Source organism: Emydura macquarii, unplaced genomic scaffold (genome assembly GCF_026122565.2).
Source record: "Emydura macquarii macquarii isolate MOO-44397 ecotype Brisbane River unplaced genomic scaffold, CSIRO-AGI_Emac_v2 contig_1253, whole genome shotgun sequence".
NCBI lineage: Eukaryota > Metazoa > Chordata > Testudines > Chelidae > Emydura > Emydura macquarii.
This window is the reverse complement of record NW_027131390.1, coordinates 31,893,462-31,906,398: the sequence shown is the minus strand read 5'-3', so window position 1 is coordinate 31,906,398 and position 12,937 is coordinate 31,893,462. Positions and strand designations below refer to the sequence as shown.

At 34.9% G+C, this 12,937-nt stretch overlaps 1 protein-coding gene across 1 annotated transcript in view; it reads right to left on the bottom strand.

The window, feature by feature from the left end:
• Positions 1-12,937, bottom strand: part of DIAPH2 (diaphanous related formin 2) — a 735,565-nt gene that overhangs the window by 478,823 nt on the left and 243,805 nt on the right.

Here is a 12,937-nt window from a genome sequence, read left to right as displayed (position 1 = left end):
TAATGAAGTCAGGATAGTCATACAGAGCTTTCCAGATCATTTGGTGAACTTAGCCCATTCAAACAAAACGTGTTTCAATACAGCCAAACACACTATATCTAGGCACAAAGCATAACTACTGAATGGAGTTGTACCCTGGAAAGAACTTACTTCACTATTTGGCAAAGGTGAGATTCATATGGAAATATAGTTGTGATGGCCACATTTTAAAAAGTACATCGGAAAACTGGAAGATGTGCAGAAAAGAGTCTCAAAAAATCATTCAAGAGCTGGAGAAAATGCCTTACAATGATAAAGAACTGAAATCTGTTTGGCTTACCAAAAAGAAGATTGAGAGGTGACCTGATTTGATTATACTTTACAAGTACCTTCACAGGCAGAAAATATCAGGTATTAAAGGGCTCATTAATCTTGCAGAGAAAAGCAAGATTAAAAACAACAATTAAGGCTGGAAGCTGAAGCCTAACAAATTAAACTAGAAACCGGGTACATTGGGCAGATTAACACTAGGAGCAAACTACCAAGGATGTGATGACACTCAATCAAGACAAGATGCCTTTCTTGAAGATATGTTTTAGTCAAACACAAGTCATCAGGCTCAATACAGAGATAACTAGGTGCAATGTAATGGCCTGTGATCTACAGGATGTCTGAATAGATGATCTAATGGTTCCTTTCAGTCAATCTCTATGAACCTATGAAAAACCTATTGCAGGATCAGCCCTAAATTCATTAATTAAATGGTGGTCAACATAATAAATTATACATATGAAATCACAGTTAATTCTTTAGAATCTGTTCCACTTCTGTTTAAATTCTAAGTTCAAATTACATTGTTCCATAACTTCAGGCTGCATCTCTGCCACTAGTAATCTGGCTTTCTCCTCCAAAGGTCTGCTTACACTGAAGGACAATTTCACAAACTTATTTTGATTTGTGTGCTCTTATTGGTCATGGCTCTGGGAAAAGGAGTGAGACAACAGACATGTCATCGTATTCCATAGAAACCTGCCATCAGATAAGGTATAGTAACAACAATTAGACACAAGGGATCAAATCCTAAACAGGGTGTGTACCTCTCCCCTCAGCCAACTGTACTAATATCTGACAGATACCTGAAAGACATACAACAGGCACATTTGGTAACACTATCAAGCCAACCAAGTCAAACTGAATAGATATGTCACCAACACTCTATGCTACTTTCCAGGAAACTCAATCTTTAGTAATAATTTTACTAGACTATAACTAAGGAATCCCATCTCCTCCTTTCTCTTCACAGAGTATTGATAAAAAAAAATTATGTCATGTTTACAGTATTATATGACCCAATGACTTTAGTAGCTGAGCACCAAAATGAAAGTGGTGCGTTCTTCAGAAGACCTAAATGTTAAAACTCAAATTATATTCCTATCCTAATCCACAGTTTCCTTACAAGGGAAAAAGCCACCCTGTAAATCACAAGCTACTAATACATTTCAAACATGGAATTTTGAATGAAAAGAAAAAATACTTAAACAAAAATAGCCTGTGTAATCTAAGGGTCTACTTTGCATTATCAATCAGTAATTTGAAACTGAAATTTTATTGATATATTATCAATGTTTTTTCATTGTATTAATCAATCAACTAACTCCATGGGTTTAAAGGACATTATCAATATTCTCCCTGTCATAGTCGGTTTATACTCAGCAAGGTTCTACAAAGACAAAAGAGCAATTTATGAAGATATACACTGACATGTCAGTTACAGACTAGCTAACTCTAGTACTTTCTTCTATTATAAAAATTTAGTGACAAGCAACATTTCATTATTTTATTTTTCTGAAGAGAGTATAGACACTCAAATATAAATATAAAAATATTAGTCCTTAAGTAGTCCTTTTAAACCATAAAAATCTAAGTGATTCTCAAAGATGCATTGTTCTGCCATGATTTGTTCAAATGTTTAAGTCTGCTGGTCTGAAATAAATTAAAGACCAATATTTATCATGAATTTATTTTCTGGGTGTTTTTGAGCTCAGTTCTTTGGTATTTCTGATTGTAGACCAATAGGAAGAATTAGGATGAAATATTCTAGTTGCAAATTCTCTTGCAAAGTTTAACTATGTGTAGAATAATGTAATAATCTGCAATTTATATGACATATTAAGAGGATCTTATAGCACAATATAACTGTGTTCTTATTTTATTTTAAGATGACAGACACACAACTTTGAAGTGTAGGTCCTGTACACATACAGCATTCAAATGTCAATGAGATAGTCTTTTAAATGCTCTTGTGGTCTACTGGATTCACACACATTCTACTTAACTGGTTAAAAATATACATAATCAAAAAACAAGAACAATGAGAAAAAAGAGAGTTGAATCAACCCAAACTTTTATTAAAAACACAAACCCTACCAAAAATAAAGATTGACTTATTTCACAATTATCAGAAAAGCATGAGAGAGACCCATATCATTTCTGGGTGGAAGGGTTAATCTTGCATCTTAAATTTAATATTTATTACCAAACCAATTCCATGTAATTTTATTGGATAGGAAAAATGTCCCCAATAACATAACTCAAAGTTAGAGTATGTCTGCTTAACTGCATTTGTTTGATGCAAAAAACATATTGATTTAAATAGTATAGATTATTGCTGTTGGTCTAGACATTTTTTTTTTAACCCCCAGACAGCGAAAAATCCAGCATATGTCAAAGGGTGAAAAGTAAATGAAATGTTAATGCTCAAATATTTTTCTTCTGATAACTTCTTTTAAATAAACCTTCAAATTCTTAGGCTGTAATTTTCTTTAAGACAAAAAAAAACAAAAAAAAACCCCAACCCTTAAAGAGAATACAGCATCTTTTCTTTCTTTGAATTAGCCACCAGTAGGTTCAAAGTTAATCAAAAGGCAAACTAAGTGACAATATCATACTTGGTCAGCTGCCCCACCTACTGATCTCAGAGCAAACTGTGCTAAGTTAATCAAAAACATAATGATAGAAAAGCTGCCTCAGCACAGATTTCTGGTAAAATACTATCAAAGTTGTACACAAAAATTAATAGAAACATCACTGAAAGCTTTGAATGCCATTTTTTTAGTTAAGACGTCTTAAGATTTTTTAACAGCTTCATGTGGAGTTACTGATGGAGTGATTAAAAAAAAACCCAACCCTGATTCCAGAGTTAACCTATCTGAATAGAGTCTTCTTCAACATGTAAAATCAAGATTCAGCAATTTGACAAAAATGTTGGTTTCAGCTACAATCCAAATACAATCAATTCCAAGTACAATAGGATCTAAATGCCAAATCCAAAATGTGGCATCACATTAATTTTATACTATGAAATGACAAATCCTCAGCAAGTGGATGGAGAGTCCATCTAAAATGAAGAGGTTAGAATGGGTGCATGAGAGCAGGACTAGAATAAAAGCGATTCACTAGTTGTGTTTGTATGTTAATTGGACAAATTTCATTGTACAAAGTTGATTAAATTTTGCACCTATCCTTCTTTCCTTTGAGACAGGCTCCAAGAAAACTAGGGTACTTCATGCTACCATGGGCTTTGGAAACACCCCAATTCAATGGTAGACTAAAAGGCTATTTCACACAGCATCATTTTTGACTTAGGTATGTCTGGGAATAAACTCTCCCAAGCAGCCCCTGGGAATCCCAGAAGTCTTTGTTAACTTTCTGTAAATTTGTACATTAAGAGGAGATATGACAGAGGTGATAAAATAGCTCCGCTCGTCTTTATATTTCAGTATGCTTGAAATGTTTAGCAGTCAGACCATAAGATAGTATGAGGTTGCAGTAAACTTCACTAGACTAAAGAGTTGGTTGCCTCTAAAATGTCAAGGTATGATTGTACTTTGTGGAAGGGCTTCTCAGATGGCTTTATTTTTATAATTTTCCTCTTGGTCCTCCCCTCCCATTTTTCTTTCTTTCTTTGTTATATTATTCAAACAAATCATAAATCAACAGCAATCTGAATATTTTGGTACACCTATACTCAACTTTCTCCAGGCGATAACCTATGAAAACGAAGCTACAGTGTCTTAGTAAAATATTCAAAACAAATATAAGTATTCACAATTATTTCATAAAAACACAAAGAACAATCCCTTAGTTCTCCTTTTCTGTGGTCCATCTCAAGGCTATGAGCCAAGACACTGAAACTGAGGTGACTTATTTTTTAGGTAAAAGTCTGCAATTTGCCTAGGCTATATTTTTCCCACCTCACCACCAGCATTTGTCTTGAACAGTTGATGAAGTAAAAATAAAAAGTAGCTCTATAACATAGGCCCACCCCCAGAAGTGTCATGGTTTGCTAGGCCTCCACAGCTAACATACTACAGAGATAGGAAGGCGGTGTCAGGCTGTGGTCACACAGGCTCTGTGTGTCCTCAGAATGAGTTGTAATGATTGGTCTCTTCTGGCAGTTTAAGGAGTATATAAAGGAGGATTAGAGCAAGGAAGGTCATTTTCCTTCAGCAATCAAGTCATTTTTCCCCTCTACCCACCTCTTGGATCACTCACCATAAGGCTCAGTAAGCAATATATCACTTATTCACTACAATATCATATTTTCAGCACTGACTACAATATATTGACTGAATTTCCCATTTTCTATTTTCTTTCTACAAGTTCCATAGCACCTTAATTTCTGAACCTCCTTGCAGTGTAAAGTATATATTGTTCAACGTTAAGCCCTTTTATAATTCCCAATATTTCCATTCTGTGACTCCAAAGTTTTTACTATTTCACAATGATAGACAGCTCATCTTTTGCTATATATCTCAAATGTGATAGAAACAGGCACAATAGAATTCTACAGAGCAAATTGTGCTAAATTAATCAAAAACATTGACAGAAAAGATGCCTCTGCACAGACTTCTAGTAAAATACTAATAGTTGTAAACAAAAATCAATAACATCACTGCAAACTTAGAATGCCATCTTTTCTGTTAAGACAATGTCGAAGATTTTTTGAACAGCTCCATGTGGAGTTACTAATTGGAGCGATTTAAAAAAAAAAAAAAAAAAAAAAAAAGTCTTCTTTCCAGAGATAACCCATCTGAATTTAGACATATAAAATCAAGATTCAGCAACTTGACAAAAATATTTACCTTTTGTAAAAGTGACCAAAACAATTTTTTTCTGGTTCATGTTTATAAGTGATCTATATAGCAACATTCTCATTTTGTTGCCATTCCATTAGCTTTTTTCTTTCTTTCTTACTGCTGTTACACAATGCATTAGTCTTCAATTACCTCCTAATTCCCTTTCTAGGCAAATGCTCTACTTAAGGTCATTTAGTTCCATCTAATGACTGTCTACTATCTATTTTGTTTTCATTGCTTCTCGACTTTTTTTTATATACTTCTGTTTATGTTCAACTGTATTGTCCATGTACTAACTGTAGCCACCAGAATTATTTCATTTTTATTTATTTAAAGATCTCTGTTTTGAGGATCTATTTTGTATTTTAAATGGGGATTTAAAAAATAATATTGGAAACATTTTACATAATGTCTTTTTAAGTGAATAAGGTACTCTTTGTAGCAACTAGCAATGCCCATTATTCAGTGACTTTTCTAACTAGCAGGCCATTTTCTGTCTGAAACAAAGGATTCTCAATATTGGTTATTTAAGATAAAAATTTCAAACGAGCCAAAAGGTGTTAGGTGCCGAACTCCAAATGAATTTAAAGAGGATTTGAGAGTCTACTTGAGGTTTCTTTACAAATCCCTATTAATATATTTAAAACTTTAGTTTTCCAAAAGGTATTTGCTAACACTTACATTTCTCTTGTCTGCCACAACAGTAGTATCTGATAAGATTCTGCTAAATATCCTCTCAAACACACTTATGCACATACTAACTCTGCTATCATGCAGGGAATATTATCAGAGGTTTGGGGAGATCTAATGAAAGAAGCCAATAATCTATTTAATACATCTCCCATTTCCTTATCTCAAGCCTAGCACCTTCTGCTAGTTGAGAACAATGATTAAACTGAGTCAGAACACTGATCCAGCTTCTCTTACCAGATGAGAAAGAAGCCTATATGTCTGAAGCTGCTTGAAACTAACAAGTCTCCATGCCTCTCTGAGGTGAAGTCTACACTACGAGCTACAACTGTGATTCCATTGCTTGCATACACATACTCGAGCTATTTCTCAGCAAGCTAGACAGCGAGTATAAACAGCAGTAGCTGTGGTGGCACGGGAAGCAGCAGCAATAGCATGGCTTAGCTGGGCCAAGTACATACCTATGGCCGATGTGTAGTTGGCATGGCTAAGCCATACCTCTGTTGCTACTACCTGTACTACCATAGCTAACTATCTATACTCATGCTAGCTTGATGAGAAATAGCACAAGAATGCATACTCGAGCAGGGGAATCACACCCTTAGCTTATATTGTAGACTTTGCTTGAGACAAGCAACAGCTCTGTGTATTGGCAGTTTAAAGCCTCCACAGAGGCAGCACACACTGCTGTGAAATTGCAAAAGGACAGGGCTGTAGGAAATGTGCTCATATATGTAAGGTGGAGGAGTCAATAATAAATACAGCCAACAACACGCAAGACAATTTACATTTCCACCTACAACAGATTCCAAAAAGCACACGGATCCCAACTTCAAATGTTCACTTGAACACAAAACCTTAAGCGACCACATATGTTCATATCAATGTTATCAGCACTTTGGTACATCTCACTGTCACACATTTCATGCATTTCACAATTTATTTTGCCTTAACACTGCTGAACTCACTTAATGTTTTGCATTAGAGTAAACATTTGGGAAATTTGGGTACATGATGCATTTTTATTATCTGCTGGAGATGAAAGTGAGAACTGTATTGGGTGTAAAAATGTTGCAGGCAATATGCATGAAAGCGTAAAGGAATGCAGAAGTCTTCTCTTTTAACCATGCTTTTAAAGTTTTGGATGAATGGGTTGTGTCCTGATGCAACCTTAACTATTACTAAACAGTTTGTACTTTCATCACAAAACGTTTTATATTTTGTCACTGCTTTATGTTTAACAGTCTTAGCTAAGAATTTGATAAGCTGTGGAGACACAACTCTCTCATCATATGTACTTGTGGCGCACAACTGAGACCACTGGCAGGGAAGAATGGGAAAACCAAAGACTTGGGAAGATACTGTGACAGCATTAATTAATTAAAGAAAATATTTTACATGAGGACCAGTGGTAAAGAAGCTGTAGAGGCTTCATAGCAACTAGCATTTTGGAAGTTCCCCCTGATCCCCACCAAATACTATGTGTTACTAATGTGTTAAAATTTCAGCATCTTTCTGCTACACCAAAAGTCTCCAGTCAAGTCACCTGGATTTAACTCAGTGATTTCTGTGAAAAGTGTATAAATTTGGATATCATTAGCAGATTTTTTTTCAATTCAGAATTAGAATACAACATTTAAAGCTTGGTACAGTAAAGGCTTACCATCTCAGCAAACTTAAAATGATTCTAAGGAAAATTATTCTGCAAGCAGAAGAATTTTTTTCCCCACTTCATTAGCCTAAGAGATGTGTTAACAGCCCAATGTTTCAAACAAATACACAATGCTTAAATAAACAGAGGTAAACCAACCTGCACATTAGCATTTGATATGGATTATATCTGACAGAGGGAAAAACCTTGTAAAGAACAGACTAACCTGTGCTGAAAGACGGTGACTGGTTAAGAGTATTCGCAAGGCATTATATTCTATCAAAGCACTACCCATTTGTTAGAGTTTACAGTTCTTTTTTTATGCAACTTTTTCAATATTAATTAATGGTTTCTGTATTTGACATTCAACTTTAAAATCCCCCTGGCATTATAATTCATTTCAGTTTAGAACCTAAATAAAAGGCATTAGGTATTAATCTGAACCACATGGAAATGGGTTACCACCCAAAATTTCATCTCTGGTCAGCACTCCCATTGCATACAGTGAGCCAGATAACGAGACATCCTATTTACACCAACTGAGAATCTGGCCCCACATGTTTTGAATCCTATTTAAAAGGAACAAAGCACACAGACACAAACTATATCAGGCTATTAAACTGACATTAAAAAACCACAAAACTATGCAGAATGAAAACTGCTAACTGGTAATATTAGTAAATTCCCGTACTTGTACAAATAAATTCAACAACTATTTTGAAAAGGCAGTAATAGGCCAAATATCAATGTTTTGTAGGGAAAAAGTACATTTTTATAAAGCATGACACCGAATGATTTAAGGTCTCAAATAATTAAATGCAGATTACGTAGAGATTTTTAAAATCAGCACTTTTTTTTTTAAAGCAACTATTGACAAATCAATCTCTCCTTAACTTGTCTCCCAAGATTTAATTTCAGGGTTATGTTTTATCTGAGAATTAGTTCATGATGTCTCACACACATAAAATAAACCTAAAAGTGCAGTCTCTGAATCATTTTAGAGGTTAGAGATATCAGAAACAATAGTATATAACACATTTTATGAAAAGTCTTTCATTAAAAACTAGAGTTAAATACTTTAGTTAAGTATTAGCAGCTAAGGGAAAGAAATTAATAGGCACAGAAAAGAGAATATAAATGCTTTCCAGTTCCACAATTATCATGGCAAAGTGATGAAACTCACATAGAAATCTAAACTCAGATCTTGGCCAGTACATGGAATGCCTCACTTCACTTTTATTTTTAAATGGTGCTATTGAGCAGTAAAGCACTAAATGGCCCAACACCTTTCTGCCTGACAGACTTCCTACCATCACCCTTGGTATGATATTTCTATGGTTATAATCAATGGAGGCCTTCAAGATGTAGGCGTGTGGTTGTAAAATGGGAGGATGATGTTGGGTAAGCTTTTTCTGTGAGGAACTCCCAATAATTTCGATTCCTAGCCTCCCCAGTTCAAAATACCCAAAGTTATTGCATCTTTGGACACATTTCAAGGCCTCTTTTTTGGTCTGTTTCTAAAATTGTTTTATGAGAAATCAAGAGTAGTTTTGGTCTTTAGAGAGTGAGGAGTAATTTTCATTCCAATATCTATTTGACTCTTTGGTTAATAATTTTAAGATGGAGAGGCAGAGGTTCTTTTATGCTGGGTTTCCTATTTTATAAATAGCATTGTTTTAAATAAGCTACATAAATGAAATAGTTGCTGATTATGGAATTTTTAACTGTTTTGTTTGAGAAAAAGCTAGGAATTTGCATTATATATTCCAAAAAAAGTTACAGTTGCACTGTTAAGGAACTCAAAACCAGGAACTCACCCGATTAAATTAGCAACTTCAACTCTTTCCCAAAAAATTGTGACGCAAAGGCTTCACAATAGTCTTGAATTACATAACCACACAGTATTGTGCAGATGATGCAAATTGGGAGATGTTTTTCTTGCCTACTTTTTGGACTCAGCACCGTCCCTTTAGGTCTATCTACAGCATAAATACTAGGAGAACATTTGCCCCACTAGGATTATGTTAAATTAATTTTGATAAGCATACTTGTCGCTTAGAGTTCTGGGGAAACTACATATTCCTCAATAAGCAACCAAATTTGAATTTCACAGTCATTTTAACATATTCAGCATTCATGTAGTCTCAAAACAATGTGCTGGAGCCCAAATTTTCAAACCTAGGTACCTATGAACTTCAGAAAGTAAACACACTTATTAAGCCCTCTCTAGTTATCAAACCTTATCTCACTATATATCACTCCCTACTCCCTCCACTCTGGCAATATTTCTTCCCTTGACAGTTTGTCAGCTTCTCCCATCAACATGTTCATGCTGTCTTCCAGGGTTGCCTCCTATGCATGGTACAAGCTCCTGAGTTCATCTGCAAAGCCCCTATTCTCACTTTAACTAAGTTCCTCTTTTTTTATACCCATTTCTGCGGTGCTGCCTGCAGTCCTTAATATATGCATTTGGTTATGGTAAATTATGTTGTATTGCTCTTCACATAAACAGCTTAGTAATATCCAAGGAAAAATTCTAAGCTTTGACACTGGTGCCCACTAATCCTAAAAAATGTTTGATTTATTAACCAACTGCTTAATAATGCAATCCAACAGAAACAGCACTGCCAAGACATGTAGTCAGATTTCTTCTCGGAGAAAGCTATTCTAAGGAAAATATTACATGTACCTCATGATTCCATTAAAGCAGGAACAATACTATTAGCATGATTGTATTTAACAAGTGTTACGGTGCTGAAAGTTAATGAAAAATTAAGCTTCTAAATTAAAATGTTTAATTAGTCTTTGTTTAAAGACTACATGTTCATAGTTTTCATGCTATAAAGATGATATGTTGTCAGACTTGATATGTATCTTTTATACATCATATTCTTATCTGTAGGCATGGTTCTGCCACAAAAACACTTTTGATAAATCTGAACTAAGTATTAAGTGAGACATGTACAATTATATTTTAATTTTGAATATATACTTGACATTTAAACCAAGATTTGCAACATTAACTGATGAAAACCTAATGCAAATAATTTTTTTTTAAATCTACTGAGAACATCCCCATTGTATACAGTAGAAATTTTAACCCCTCTTGCTTTTATCTAAAGATCACAAAGTGCTTTAGAATTATTTAAACCTGAACAGCCATTTGATCAATAATATTCCCATTTTACATATATGGAAACTCAGTCACAGAAAGGTCAAGTGACTTACCTATGGCCCACAGTGAGTCAACATCAAAACTAAAGCTGGAATAAAACTTGTTACCTAAAATTCTACCTTCTAACAGTTGGACAAAACTCCATGTTTTGAGTAAAAATCATCAGCAACATGTAATTACAAACTCATTGGTCATATACTAAAAACTCAGAATAAAAGTTGCTTGAACCGTTGCCTTGAAATTCTATACATTAGAAAACATCTTTAGTTACTGCATGAGTCTGAAGGACTCAAGCATCTAAGAAATCATACAATATCATTTACAGTTCGTGCGTATACACACTTACACACACACACTTCATAATCGCAAATAAAACATTATTATTAAAAACTTGTTTCAATCATTAAACCAAAACACAAAATAGTTGTATTACCTATCTAATAATCAAAGGCAGATTATAAGTGAGACTAATGAAACATGATTTTTTTTTCCTTTAGATAAGTTGAACTGGTAATGTATTCTGTGCTAGAACAATCCCAGTAGTTAAAGACTATTATGTACTAATTACTACCTTTGCAGATCTACAGTACACACAATTAATTTCTTCAAAGTACCACTATCATTCTTGACTGGCAAAATACACAACCTAAATTAGAAGAGCCAGAAATTAACATGAACCTTTAGGGAGAAGATATTAGCTTGCTTTGCAAAGCTTTATTGTACTATGAAGCAAATAGTTCTGATAGTGAATCACTGAGTTCTGATAGTTCTTCAGCCCTTTTTGGTGTTATGACATAGTAACACAAATGCTATTTGAGAAAAGCCATATATTGCAGCTGCTTTAATAACTTATCCATGATGGCACTCTTACAGTCTTGTCTGTCTTCTAGACTTGAGGTTCTCTATTTCATTCCAATATAGAATGATAAAAGCAGAGTGTTCACAATATTAAAGATTACTGAGAGATTTCCAGTTTTAGGAAGCAAGTTCCAGACATCATAATACTCCCCTTACATACACCAGGTGTACAGAAAAAGACATCCTGTCTTATTAATAAAGCACAAAAATAATTTATGAGTAGTGTACCTCAAATTTTTAAAACCCAAAGTACTCTAAAGCAATAACAATAAGTGAATCTCTTACTTGAATCCTCTTAATACACTGGTATCTAATTAAGCTCTCAATGATGAACCTAATGTTAAACATTTTATGCTATATTTTTACTAAATTCTTCAGAGATTTAAACTGATTAAGAGGAACAGCTGGCGATAAACTTTGATTTCATGCAAGTGGAAGAGTTCTAATTTACCACAGAAATGCATACTCAAAATTGTCCTGCTATGGTGTATTAAGAATAAATACCTGTTACACTTAACAAATACATCTATTTTCACTGAAATGTTACTCCCTTTTGGTGAAATACATAGCCATAACTGCACAAAGCTTAAGCAAACAAGTAGCCGATCTAGAATTCTGAGGGAGTTGAAAGGGATAAAATCTGTAACTACCAGTCTGAATGCAGGTCACCGTGGCAACATAGTCCTCCCCAGCTATTCATTCTAGTGTATAGCTTAGAACAAAGCCTGGAAGGCCTATATGCATTTCCCCTATGTCAAACTTCAGCAGAACCCCATTTATCCGATCTAATTGGGATCGGGGCCATATCAGATAGTGAAAAATCCGGATAAACGGGATAATGGGAAAGTGCAATGCTGAGGTGACATCTAGCGGCCACATGAGAGATCACTCCCTTCTGGATCTGTATATGCTGGTTGTCTGGTTAACATGGACAGCCGGATAATGGATGGTCAGATAAATGGGATTCCACTGTACTTAAAGACAGATCCACTAAATTTTGCCTCAGCACGCCCCTAACCACCTCTGAAGTGTCTGCCTATTAACATCGGCACACAGATCCATTTCTAGATATACCATATAGATATACTATTTGGCTACTAAACTCACATCTCTCCACTGACCCCCAAGGAGGCATTGAAGGGCTTGCACTGCAGAGGTCCACTGAAGGGTGATATACAGTTTGGTGTGTTTCACCTTCTCTCTATACTCAGACAGCCAGATCAAGGGTTTTCCACAAAATCCACAGAGCTACACTACAGCAGGAAGAGAGCTCCACACAGGACTGTCACTTCTCCAGCATACAGCGAGAGTAAACACAGTGCTCCCTCTATGTTACAACTGTCAGCTTCAGTGACTACTGCAGAGATGGACAAGTAGAGAAACAGTTTTACTTACTCCTCTCTTTTGTCATTTGAAAACCTGGGAATAGTAGGGAAGTATTGTCCA